Here is a 13,748-nt window from a genome sequence, read left to right on the forward strand (position 1 = left end):
ACCTGGAGGAAACCCACACAGACACGGGGAGAATGTGCAAACTCCACACAGGCAGTGACCCAAGCGGGGAATCGAACCCGAGTCCCTGGCGCTGTGAGGCAGCAGTGCTAACCCACTGTGCCACCATGCTGCCTTGAAAATTGCTGTAAGAAGTCTCACAACACCCAGATTAAAGTCCAACAGGTTTATTTGGCAGCACAAGGTTTCAGAGTCTCACTCCTTCTTCAGGTGAGTGAGGAGTTGTGTTCACAAACAGGGCATATATAGACACAAACTCAATTTACAAAATAATGATTGGAATGCGAGTCTTTACAGATAATCAAGTTTTAACCGTACAGACAATGTGAGTGGAGAGAGGGCCAAGCACAAATTAACAGTGCTAACATGCCTGCTGTCACCAAGAGAATCATTAACTGATAATGAATTAGAACTGGATAACATCTTGGTCAGATCTCACCTTGGAGATTGGGTTAAGTAAGGGAAATGTTCAGGCTTTGGAGACTGTGTGAATTATTGCTCAGTATAAATCCAGGATCAGTGGACGGCGTCCTCGTGAACTGCGCTTCCCAATTTCTTCTGTGAAGGGAAGTTTTTGCTCTTAGACAACTAGATAGCATTGAACTCAGGTCACAGGGAAGCTGAGCCAGTTTTCTGATGCATAGCAACAACTGGATGCATCAGAGAATGGTCAGCCCCCTAACTGACTGTGGATGGAAACCAGAGGAAACCCACACAGACACAGGGAGAATGTGCAAACCATACTGTCTGGGGTCAAAGAATTTTGGAGTGGAAAGAACCATTGTATTACAGAGAAGGAGGAGTACATGGCCTCGTTCCTGTTAAAAAGAGTAGAACTTCATTTCTTCCTGTTACTGCTGATCCAAGGTCTTTCATTGCCGAAGCATCCTCACTGCAAATCCTGCTGAAGTTCAAAGGCAAAAGCAGCCACCACCCTCCACGCAAAACAGTCACATTTAATCACAACTTCTCGGTAAGGAGTGAACAACAACTTGTTAACCTCTGAACAAAATCGTTAATGAAGAATGCAATGGATTCTGATTTAAGAATTAAACTTCACTCTCTCAAAATTCTCTCCCAAGCCTTTCTCTTGTCATTGCCCTCATGGGGCGACACAGTGGTTAGCACTGCTGCCTCACAACACCACAGACCCAGGTTCGATTCCAGCCTTGGGTTACTGTCTGTGTGGGGTTTGCATGTTCTTCCCCATGCCTGCGTGGGTTTCCTCCCTGTGTTCACATGGGTTTCCTCCCACAGTCCAAAGATGTGTGTGTTAGATGGATTGGCCGTGCTAAATTGTTCGACAGTGTCCCAAGGTGCGTGGGTTAGGGGGATTAGCAGGGTAAATATGTGGGATTATCGGGGTAGGATGCTCTATTGATGGGTCAACGCAGACTTCATGGGCCAAATGTTCTGCTTCTGGACTGTTGGGATTCAATGAACTATGGACCAGAAATTGGTGCTCATACATCCTCAGGTACTCATCGCTTTCTAAATGCTCACTGAAACAGAAACTCACACAGCTCTCCTAATAGAAGCAACACGGTATCTGTTAGTGTCTAAACATAGGCAATAGATGTCTGTTAGAAAAGGTGTCTGTTATGTATTATTTAGTTGAGGGAACAATTTAAGTTGATTAACATTTTCATGAAAGATGGATTGGAAGCAAAACAAATTTATCAAGTGTAAGGTGAACTTCTTCCCTTGAATTTCTTTGTCACAATCTTTATTATCTTTTCTATTTCATTGACCTTAGAATTAGCACTGCTCCCCAATAGTCTCTCTCTTGTTCCTTCTATGCTCCAAATGCTCATTTCCATCCTTTCGCTATGTTGAATCAAAGATTTATTGAGCTGCTTTTTACTCCATCTCACTCTTTCCACAAAACTGAAAATCCTCACCCTGTCAGTCTGTAGAATCATAGAAACCCTACAGTGCAGAGAGAGGCCATTTGGCCTATCACGTCTGCACCAACAACAACCCCACCCAGGGCTATCCCTCCACCCTATCCTCATAAATCCCGGGCATTTTCTATGGCCAATCCACCTAACCTGCACACCTTTGGACACTAAGGGGCAATTTAGCATGGCCAATCGACATAACCTACACATCTTTGTACACTAAGGGGCAATTTAGCATGGCCAATCCACCCTAACCTACACATCTTTGTACACTAAGGGGCAATTTAGCATGGCCAATCCACCTAACCTACACATCTTTGTACACTAAGGGGCAATTTAGCATGGCCAATCGACATAACCTACACATCTTTGTACACTAAGGGGCAATTTAGCATGGTCAATCCACCTAACCTGTACATGTTTGGACACTAAGGGATAATTTAGCATGGCCAAACCCCCCTAACCTGTACATGTTTGGACACTAAGGGGCAATTTAGCATGACCATCCTTTACTCAACAATAACCAGGCTTTTTTTATTAATGGGCAAATCACAGTTTGGACAAGTAGATTGTTCATCAACTTTGTACCTGTAGCTGTTCCATTTATAAAGAAGTTAATTGCTTGACAAGTACTTGAATTAGACCTGTGGCTGAAGAAGATGATAAAACATCAACCAAATTTCCTATTCCAGATGGTTATCTGCTTGTCTTAATGAAAAGGATTGCTTGTTGATTTGATTTGATTTGATTTATTATTGTCACATGTATTGGAATACAGTGAAAATTTTTGTTTCTTGTGTGCTATACAGAAAAAAGAATACTATTCATAGAGTACATAGCGGAGAAGGAAAGGACAGTGTGCAGAATATAAGGTTACAGTCATAGTTTGGGTGTAGAGAAAGATCAACTTAAGATGAGGTAGATCCATTCAGAAGTCTGATATTAGCTTGGAAGAAGCTGAGACTTGAGTCCGGTTGGTATGTGACTCTGATGGAGGAAGGCGGAAGAGAGACTGTCCAGGGTGCGTGGGGTCCTTGATTATGCAGATTCCTTTTCTGAGGCAGCGGGGAACGTAGATGGAATCAATGGATGGAGATGGGTTTGCATGATGGATTGGGCTTCATTCAGGACCTTTTGTAGTTTCTTGCGGTCTTGGGCAGAGCAGGAGCTCACACCAAGCTGTGACACAACCAGAAAGAATGCTTTCTATGGTGCATCTGTCTAAGTTGATGAGTGTCGTAGCTGACGTGCCAAATTTCCTGGTGAAGCCGGGGTCAGGCTGAAGTATAACGTTTTCTGTGATGAAATAGTCTGTCGTCAGTCAGTGTGGGCTAACATAGACAAGACAGGAAATTTAAGAAGCATCCATTTAATTGAAAGCTTAAGTTGGTTGAGGTTCCAAACCATCTCCCCCATCTGTCAGTGTTCCTTAAGGTTTAGATTCGAGCCTGCCTTCTCAAAGTGAAACCTGTGAACCCTTCAAATCCACCCCCCCGCTGTAAAACATGATGCAAGTTCATGTACTCAATGAACTGATGTTAAAATAAATGACAAAATGCCGCAGAGGGAAATACCGGGACCATGGTTTTGAGATAAAGAGCCGCAGAACTCAACACCAATCCTGCAGCCATGTCTCACTCCAAGATTCAACTTTCTCTCATGATTATAAGAAACCTTCCAATAAAAAAGCGATCATTAGGGCGAGCGTAGGATTTATTTGTGCCATTAATATCCACTGACACTTCTCTGAGAATGAAGCAACAGAATCAATGTACTGTGCAATGTCTGTGAGAAATCAAACTGTATCCTTGGCTCATTACCTCTGCCTGTTTTTCATAAATATTCCGAGGATTCTGGGTGTAATTAATCCCCAAATTTGGATGCTAAAGAAACTTCTAAGACTTCTGTGATTTTACAATAACACACCAAAGAACAAAGTCAAAGAATAATCAACAAAAGTCAGCACTGGAACAGGCTCTTCGCCCCTCCCAGCCAGTGCTGATCATGATGCCTGGCTTAACAGATGCTCTGACGGAATCCACATCCTTCCATTCCTATCCTATTTATATATTTGTCTAGATGCCCCTTAAATGCTGCTATTGTACCTGCTCCCACCACCTCTCCGTTCCAGACATTCATAGAATCATAGAATCCCTACAGTGCAGAAGTAGGCCATTCGGTCCATCGAGTCTGCACCGTTAACAATCCCACCCCAGGCACTAACCTCATATTTACCCCGCTAATCCCTCTAACCTACACATCCCAGGACACTAAGGGACAATTTAGCACGGCCAATCAACCTAACCCGCACCTCTTTGGACTGTGGGAGGAAACTGGAGCACCCGGAGGAAACCCACGCAGATATGGGGAGAATATACAAACATGACAAAGCGCCACCCTCTGTGTAAAAACCTTGCCTCACGCATCTCCTCTAAACTTTTTCCCACGCGCCTTAAACCTACATCCTCGAGTGCTTGACTTTTCTACCCTAGGAAAGAGCATCTGACTATCCAGTGGATGGGGATCTGCCCGTGGAAGATTCTAGAATTGCAATCCACAGATCGAAACACACAAAAGGCTGGATAATACGGATCTGCTCCACACCCTGCTGACATCTTTTTTAATCACTTCATGAATCTGCCAGTTAATGCACAGCAAGATCACAGATGAGTTGAATCACCAGGCAATCTGTTTTATTTATTTCTTAGTGCCACAAGTAGGCTTACATCAACACTGCAATGAAGTTACCGTGAAAAATCCCCTAAATTTCTTCAGCCAGAGAGTGGTGAATCTATGGAACTCTTTGCCGCAGAAGGCTGTGGAGGCCGGGTCACTGAGTGTCTTTAAGACAGAGATAGATAGGTTCTTGATTAATAAGGGGATCAGGGGTTATGGGGAAAAGGCAGGAAAATGGGGATGATGAAACTATCAGCCATGATTGAATGGCGGAGCAGACTCGATGGGCCGAGTGGCCTAATTCTGCTCCTTTGTCTTATGGTCATATGGTCTTTGAACACTAGGGGGAAATTTAGCATGGCCAATCCATCTAATCTGCACATCTTTGGACACTAAGTGGAGATTTAGCATTGCCAATCCGCTTAACCCGAACATCTTTGGATTGTGGGAGGAAACCGGAGCACCCAGAGGAAACCCTCGCAGACATGGGGAGAATGTGCAAACTCTGCACAATCACCCAAGGCTGCAATTGAACCAGGGTCCCTGGTGCTGTGAGGCAGCAGTGCTAACCACTGTGCCACTGTGAATCTGTACCTTTCCTGACCTAGATTGTTATCCTCTGATCCATGCTTCTCTGCGTTGTGTTTTGCTGCTTTAAGCCCCCGTGGGGTTGTTTTCATTACTCTGGAGTTTTGATGAGTTACCTGCCTGATCTCTAAAGTGGTTTGAAAATCAATGCACCATTTAATTATAAAACAGCTTGAAAACTTTCTCTATCTGATTTACAACTGGCTGGTCTCATTACAAGTCACTATTTACATGATTCTGGTACAGTCAATGGACTATATAATTGGTTATAGAATTGCAAGTGGAGAGACCATTTTTTATACTTTTGTGACATATCCATCAGAGTTCTGGTGTGCAGGAATATTCTAATGCACTAACTTGGCTCAGTCTCACTCAGTGGGTTGCGAGTTTGGTAGCCTCCAGGAATCTAAAGGCTGACTCCCGGCAGCGGAGGACGAGAAAGAGCCCTGACAAAAGATCAAGGCAAAATAGTGCGGATGCTGGAATCTGAAACAAAAACAGAGAATGCTGGAAAATCTCAGCAGGTCTGACAGCCTCTGTGGAGAAAGAATAGAGCCAATGTTTCAGGTTTGGATGACCCTTCGCCAGAGCTGAAGACAAGGAAAATCGGACAAGATTTGTACTGTGCGGGTGAGTGGAGGGTTGAAATGGATTGGAATGTCATAGACAAAAAGACAAGGGGAATGTAAATGGTGACGATAAAGGCTGGGAATGGGGCTAATAGCATCCATTAAGAGATCAGAATGCGTAAATAGTGGAACAAAGGCATGGGGTGGAATTTTACCCTCTTACACGCCACGGAAGTTGTAGTGGGCAGGACATGGAGTCATTGAGGTTTAAGCATGGAAACAGGCCCTTCGGCCCAACTTGTCCATGCTGCCCTTTTTTTTAAACTCGTAAGTTAGCCCCAATTGTCCGCATTTGGTCCGTACCCCTATCTTACACATGTAACTGTCTAAACATTTTTTAAAAGACAAAATTGTACCTGCCTCTACTACTACCTCCAGCAGCTCATTCCAGACACTCACCACCCTCTGTGTGAAATAATTGCCCCTTCTGGACACTTTTGTATCTCTCCCCTCTCACCTTAAACCTATGCATTCTAGTTTTGGAATCCCCTACCTTTGGAAAAAGACATGGACCATGCCAATGTCTGTTGATCTTGGGTGGGATTTTCTGGTCTTGGTGCGGACACAGCCGGATAATCTCACCCGCAGAGTGTCAAAGGACCACTTGAGGACTGTGGCTGTATGGGCCAAGATTGTCAACCTGGAATGGGTCACTGGGAAACTTGTTGAGGATTCTAGAGTCTTGCCTGCCAGCTGGAGAGCTGGAAAAATACTGGTGCTCCTGCCCCTTTCAAGGAAGACCCGCCAACTCATGAGCGAATCAGGCAGTGGCGAGGCCGCCAATGGGACTTCTTGTGGAATCAAGACCCTACCAGGAGTTGGTGGCCAAACAGAGGTTAGCCTCCAATAACCTTTCTTTAAGATAGGTAGAAACAGTGGTTGTAGACATCTTTTAGAAATAAACCACAAGATTCCACAGGTTTGAACAAACAGAAACAAACTTAACTATACAAGATTTGAGGAATAAAATTTACAATTTAAAAAATGGACCTCATATTCTAACATTCAGAGTAAGTGTGAGGTACATGTGAATTAAGAGACAAACTAGGTGAACATGCCACAGCACAGAGTAAATGACAGATGCAACCAAAATAGATACCACGGATTTATCACTAAATCACCTAGACGTTAGCCCCAACTGTGAGCCAACCAATTTCATTAGAACTTTGTATTTCTCACAAGAGTTTCCAATATTCGCCTTGAAGATCTCTCCTTGGCATTTTCTCCAAACATCACTCCCACTTGGATGACTTCGACAATGGTCCACCTCGCAGGGTTTCAATGTCACCTTCTGAGATTCCTTTCCAGATCTGGTGACCTATCAAAACACTCCCAGAGTGTTGTTACTAGGCAGGGACCAATTTAATAAGCATTGGAGTGTCCTGTCCCTTCAACATTACAATCTCCACAGATTGCTAAATTATCACCCAGGGGTACAAAAATATCAGTGGGCTTAATGGCACTACCACAATGGTCACAAACTGGAAAATATTGTTTCTGATCCTGCCGCAAGTTTGCTTTATTCATTTATGGGATGTGGGTGTTGCTTGCTGGCCAATATTTATTGATGTGGAGATGCCGGCGTTGGACTCGGGTAAACACAGTAAGAAGTCTTACAACACCAGGTTAAAGTCCAACAAGTTTATTTGGTAGCAAAAGCCACTAGCTTTTGAAGCACTGCTCCTTCGTCAGGTGAGTGGATTTCAATTCACAAACAGGGCATATAACAGTGTTTATTGCCCACCCATAGTTGTCCACGGTCAGTTAAGAGTCAACCGCGTTGCTGTGGCTCTGGAGTCACATGGAGACCAGTCCAGGTAGGGACGGCAGATTTCCTTCCCTAAAGGGACATTAGTGAACCAGACGGGTTTTTCAGACAATCAACAATGGTTTCACGTCATCAGTAGATTCTCAATTCCAGATAATTTTCATTGAATTCAAATTCCACCATCTGCTGTGGCGGGATTCGAACCCGGGTCCCCAGAACATTAGCAGAGCTTCTGGATTACTAGTCTCGTGAGGATACCACTAGACCATCACCTCCTCTGGAGATTCTGAGTCCACAGTGTAATCTAGCTGTCCTCCAGTGGCTTCCCCAGGTACGGCTGTCTCTTTTTATTATTTATAAAGAATATGCAGGTGGAAGTTCCTATTTGTAAGACTGTGGTGGGATGTTTTGGTGGTGCTCACTCTGCTAGCTGGAATGTTGGGAACTCATACCCAATTCTGTGCTTGCAAGCTCATTAATTATGCAGAGGCATAATTGACCGAATCGCCTGGTGGGTTGGAAGCTGATTCGTCAGCTCTCTGCCATCAGCTGGGCACCACAAATGATACTCGCTCACGATACTCCAGATGTGGTTTGACCAGAACCTTATACAGCCTCAGCAGCACTTTCTGGCTTTTATATTCTATCCCTCTCAAAATGAATCGAACATTGCATTTGCCTCCCTAACTACCAACTCAACCTGCAAGTTAGCCTTAAGACAATCCTGAACTAGGACCCCCAAGTCCCTTTGCACTTCTGATTTCTGAATTCTCTCCCCACTTAGAAAATGGTCTTCACCTCTATTCTTCTGACCAAAGCGTGTGGAGATGCCAGTGTTGGATTGGGGTGGGCGCAGTAAGAAGTCTCGCAACACCAAGTTAAAGCCCAACAGGTTTATTTGGAATCACGAGCTTTCGGAGCACTGCTCCTTCATCAGGTGAGTGGAGAGAACAAAGAACAAAGAAAATTCCAGCACAGGAACAGGCCCTTTGCCCCTCCAAGCCTGCACCGACCATGCTGCCCGACTGAACTAAAACCCCCTACCCTTCCGGGGACCAGATCCCTCTATTCCCATCCTTTTCATGTATTTGTCAAGATGCCCCTTAAAAGTTGCTATCATACCCGCTTCCACTGCCTCCCCTGGCAGCGAGTTCCAGGCACCCACTACTGTCTGTGTAAAAAAAATCTTGCCTCGTTAGAGTTTAGAAGAATGAGGGGAGATCTCATTGAGATGTATAAGATGATGAATGGGAAGGATAGGATAGAGGTGGAGAGACTCTTCCCGCTCAGAAAGGACAGTAGGACTAGAGGGCACAGCCTCAAGATAAAGGGGGTGCGGTTTAGAACGGAGTTGAGGAGGAACTTCTTCACTCAAAGGGTGGTGAATCTCTGGAATTCTCTGCCCGTTGAAGTGGTGGAGGCTGCCTCGCTAAATATTTTTAAGACGTGGGTTGATGGGTTTTTGATAAGCGAGGGGATTGAGGGTAATGGGGAGAGGGCGGGAATGTGTAACTGAGACACGACAGATCAGCCATGATCTTATTGAATGGCGGGGCAGGCTCGAAGGGCCAGATGGCCTACTCCTGCTCCTATTTCTTATGTCCTTATTATGTTCTTATGTACATCCCCTTTAAACCTTGCCCCTCGCACCTTAAACCTGTGCCCCCCCTAGTAACTGACTCCTTCATCCTGGGAAAAAGCTTCTGACTAAACACTCTGTCCATGCCTCTCATAATCTTGTAGACTTCTATCAGGTCATCCCTCAACCTCTGTCGCTCAAGTGAGAACAAACCAAGTTTCTCCAACCTCTCCTCAGAGCTAATGCCCTCCATACCAGGCAACATCCTGGTAGATCTTTTCTATATCCTCTCCAAAGCCTCCACATCCTTCTGATAGTGCGGCGACCAGAATTGAACACTATATTCCAAGTGCGGCCTAGCTAAGAGAGGTAAGTTTCACAAACATGGCATATTTGGACAAAGACACAATTGCAAGCTAATGGTTGAAATGTGAGTCTTTACAAGTAATCAAGTCTTTACTGGTACAAACAATGTGAGTGGAGAGGGGGATAATGAAGGTTAAAGAGATGTGAATTGCCTCAAGCCAGGACAGTTAGTAGGATTTTGCAAGCCCAGGCCAAATGGTGGAGGTTACATGTAGTGTGACATGAACCCCCAAGGTTGAGGCCGTACTCACTTGTGTGGAACTTGGCTATCAGTTTGTGCCTGGCGATTCTGCGTTGCGTGTCGTGAAGGCCGCCTCGGAGAACGCTTACCTGAAGATCGGAGACTGGATGCCCGTGACTGCTGAAGTGTTCCCCGACTGGAAGGGAACACTCCTGCCAAAGTGCTCAGGTTCCCGTCTCAAGGTGCTGAGAGGTGAGACTCGAAACTGTGCGTGTCGTGCCCTTGAGGCAGGCATGCTCCTCCGCCCCCCCCACTGCTCCAAGCTGACACTTGATGTCATGACATACAATATCTCTTCCTTCACAAACGATCAGTAATTGTGTGTTGCTGTGAAGGATTTTAGAAAAAAGAGAAAATGATTCATGTAACAACATTAAAAAAAGAACAAATCTTCCCAGATGCTTCGAGTTTGTTTTATCTCTTTGAAGGAAGTCCTTTCATCTTCTGCCCTTTGATTTAGCTGTTTTTTTTCGATCAGATACTTACGTCAATCTTTTCAAACAGATTTTTAATTTCTTTCTGTGGCTTCCTAACAAGAGGAATATTTTTTCCAATCAGACTAGAATGCCAAAAAAAAATTATCGCTACTTCAAGAGAGACCGTTGAAACTTCTGCCTTCCTACTGTCTCACAGCCAGTCTTCCCTCTGGTTTAGTGACATTTCTGTAGTTTCTGCTCCTCCAAGCTTGCCTCTCTTGTTCTCTCGACACATCATCCTCCTGTCTGCCATCATCTCCTCTGCACCCACTCCAGTGCCAGTATATCCTTCCTCAAGTTAGGAGACTAAAACTGTGCACAGTAAACAGTAACAGTACACTGGGAAGACAGTGTGTGCACTGTTACTGTTAACTGTGCACAGATTTGGTTTCCTAACTTGAGGAAGGATAAATTGGCACTGGAGGGGTGCAGAGGAGATTCACTAGGTTGATTCTGGAGTTGAGAGGGTTGGCTTGTGAGGAGAGACTGAGTAGACTGGGGCTATACTCATTGGAATTCAGAAAAATGAGGGGGGATCTTATAGAAACATATCAGATTATGAAGGGAATGGATAAGATAGAAGCAGGGAAGTTGTTTCCACTGGCGGGTGAAACTAGAACTAGGGGGCATGGCCTCAAAATAAGGAGGAGCAGATTTAGGACTGAGTTGAGGAGGAACTTCTTCCCACAAAGGATTGTGAATCTGTGGAATTCCCTGCCCAGTGAAGCAGTCGAGGCTCCCTCATTGAATGTTTTTTAAGGCAAGGATAGATTGAACAGTAAAAGGATTAAGCGTTATGGTGAGCGGGCGGGTAAGTGGAGCTGAGTCCATGTAAAGATCAACCATGATCTTATTGAATGGTGGAGCAGGCTCGGGGGGCCGGGTGGCCGACTCCTGCTCCGAATTCTTATGTACTTTAAGACCTCCTGAACACAGGCCATTCAGGCGGTGGCGAGGCTACCAAAAGCTGCCAGCCAATCAAGGGCTGGCAACTCTTATACTCAGCAGCGCCACTGTGTGCTTGTGGCTGCCAGAGGGAAAGGTAACAGTGAATCACCAGGCCACAGACAGGTAATTGGGACTGGCATGGTTTTCGCAGGGTGGGAGGTTGCAGGAAGAAGGGTGCAGGGGTGTTGGCAGCAATGGGCAGTGAGGTGGTTCCCCGCCCCCACCTTCTCCCACCGTCCAGAATCTATTCAGTGTCGTTGGTTGAGGGATCTTCTCTCCTTCTCCTGGAGGTGACAATCTGACCTCGTGGTTTATCTCACAAATGGTGAAAGGCTTCCTACGACTGGGTTAACACTAGCACTGCATTGATGATGGTGTAAAGTGTTCATTAATTGGCAACGTAAGGGCCTCAGATAGAGTGGACGTGGAGAGGATGTTTCCACTAGTAGGAAAAACTCGAACCAGAGGGCACAACCTCCGGCTAAAGGGACGATCCTTTAAAACAGAGATGAGGAGGAATTTCTTCAGCCAGAGAGTGGGGAATCTGTGGAACTCTTTGCCGCAGAAGGCTGTGGAGGCCAGGTCATTGAGTGTCTTTAAGACAGAGATAGATAAGTTCTTGATTAATAAGGGGATCGGGGTTATGGGGAAAAGGCAGGAGAATGGGGATGAGAAAAATATCAGCCATGATTGAATGGGGGAGCAGACTTGATGGGCCAAGTGGCCTAATTCTGCTCCTATGTCTTATGGCCTTGTGGGAAGGGTGACTATGGGCTTCCTTGCCCAGAACTTAATTCGGGCGGAGGTGAGAAGGTAGTGGGGATCTGGTATGTCACTATGCTGCCTGCCACAATCCTGTCTGCCCCCATCCCAAATAAATACAAACCCTTCCCCACCGGTGAACACAGAAGGACAGCACGGTGGTACAGTGCTGCCTCACAGCACCAGGGACCTGGGTTCGATTCTAGCCTTGGATGATGTGGAGTTTGCAAATTGTCCCCGTGTCTGCGTGGGTTTCCTCCGGGTGCTCCGGTTTTCTCTCACAGTCCAAGGGTGTGTAGGTTAGGTGGATTGGCCATGATAAATTTCAGGTTATATTGGGATAAATGCATTGGGTTATGGAAAAGGGCCTGATGGGATGCCCCGTCAGAGAGTCGGTGCAGACTCAATGGGCTGAATGGCCTCCTCCTGCACTACAGGGATTCTATAACTCTGCCCAGACTTTCTGCTCAGTGACCTTTCACCAGAGTGGAAAATGTTGGAGGCAAAGAGGTGGGAAAGAAACACAGACATCTTCCCTTTCGCTCTGTCCTCTCCTTCCTCCTTTCCTTGCCTCTGCACTTCCCAAACCACTAACCCCACGGCAAGATTGGGATTTATTCTGTCTCTCGTGTACCAGGACGGCTTCCAGGTAAGTCAAGCAAGTGAGTCCAGGGTATAACTATCACTCTGTACATTATCTCTTGACAAATACACGAATAGGATATGGTCCCCAGAAGGGTAAGGGGTTTTAGTTCATAGTTCACGCAGATAAATGTGTAGTCGTCCATTTTGGCAGAACCAACGGGATGAACGAGTACACTATCAAGGGCAGAAGTCTGAGTAGTGTTGAAGAGCAGAAGGATCTTGGGGTCCGGGTCCACAGGACTCTTAAATCGGCCTCGCAGGTGGAGGAGGTGGTCAAGAAGGCGTATGGTGTACTGGCCTTCATTCATCGAGGGATTGAGTTTAGGAGTCGGGAGGTAATGCTGCAACTTTATAAGACCCTTGTCAGGCCTCATTTAGAGTATTGTGCGCAGTTCTGGTCGCCTCACTATAGGAAAGATGTAGAAGCTATTGAGAGGGTACAGAGAAGATTTACAAGGATGTTGCCTGGACTGGGAGGCATGCCTTATGAAGTTAGGTTGAGGGAGCTGGGACTCTTTTCCCTGGAGAGACGAAGGTTGAGAGGCGACCTGATAGAAGTTTACAAAATGTTGAGAGGAATAGATAGGGTGGACTCTCAGAGGCTATTTCCCCGGGTTGAAATGGTTGCTACGAGAGGACACAGATTTAAGGTGCGGGGAGGGAGGTTCAGAAGTGATGTTAGGGGTAAGTTTTTCACTCAGAGGGTGGTGAGTGAATGGAATCGGCTGCCGTCAGTGGTGGTGGAGGCGAACTCGCTGGGGTCTTTTAAAAGACTTCTGGATGAGTATATGGGGTTTAATGAGATTGAGGGTTATAGATAGGTCTGTAGGTTGGTAGGTGTTGATGTGATCGGCACAACTCGTGGGCCGAAGGGCCTGTTTGTGCTGTAGTGTTCTATGTTCTATGTTCTATGTTCTATTTGGGCAGCGAGGTCAGAGCAGGATTGGAGGGGCCGAAGGGCCTGATTCTGTGCTGTTATTTTCTTTGTTCATGTGCTGTCTGTGGAATGAAGTTCGGAAGGATTCACATCTGGCTCCTGTTCCAACCAAAGTGCCTTCACTGATGCCTGCAGAAAGGTTACATATCTGTCTGAGGTCACAAGGTGGCAGTATTGTTACACTGCTGGCTGTGGTCAGATATTAATCAGTCCC

This window comes from Carcharhinus amblyrhynchos, chromosome 32 (assembly GCF_965287045.1).
Source record: "Carcharhinus amblyrhynchos chromosome 32, sCarAmb.v2.hapA, whole genome shotgun sequence".
NCBI lineage: Eukaryota > Metazoa > Chordata > Chondrichthyes > Carcharhiniformes > Carcharhinidae > Carcharhinus > Carcharhinus amblyrhynchos.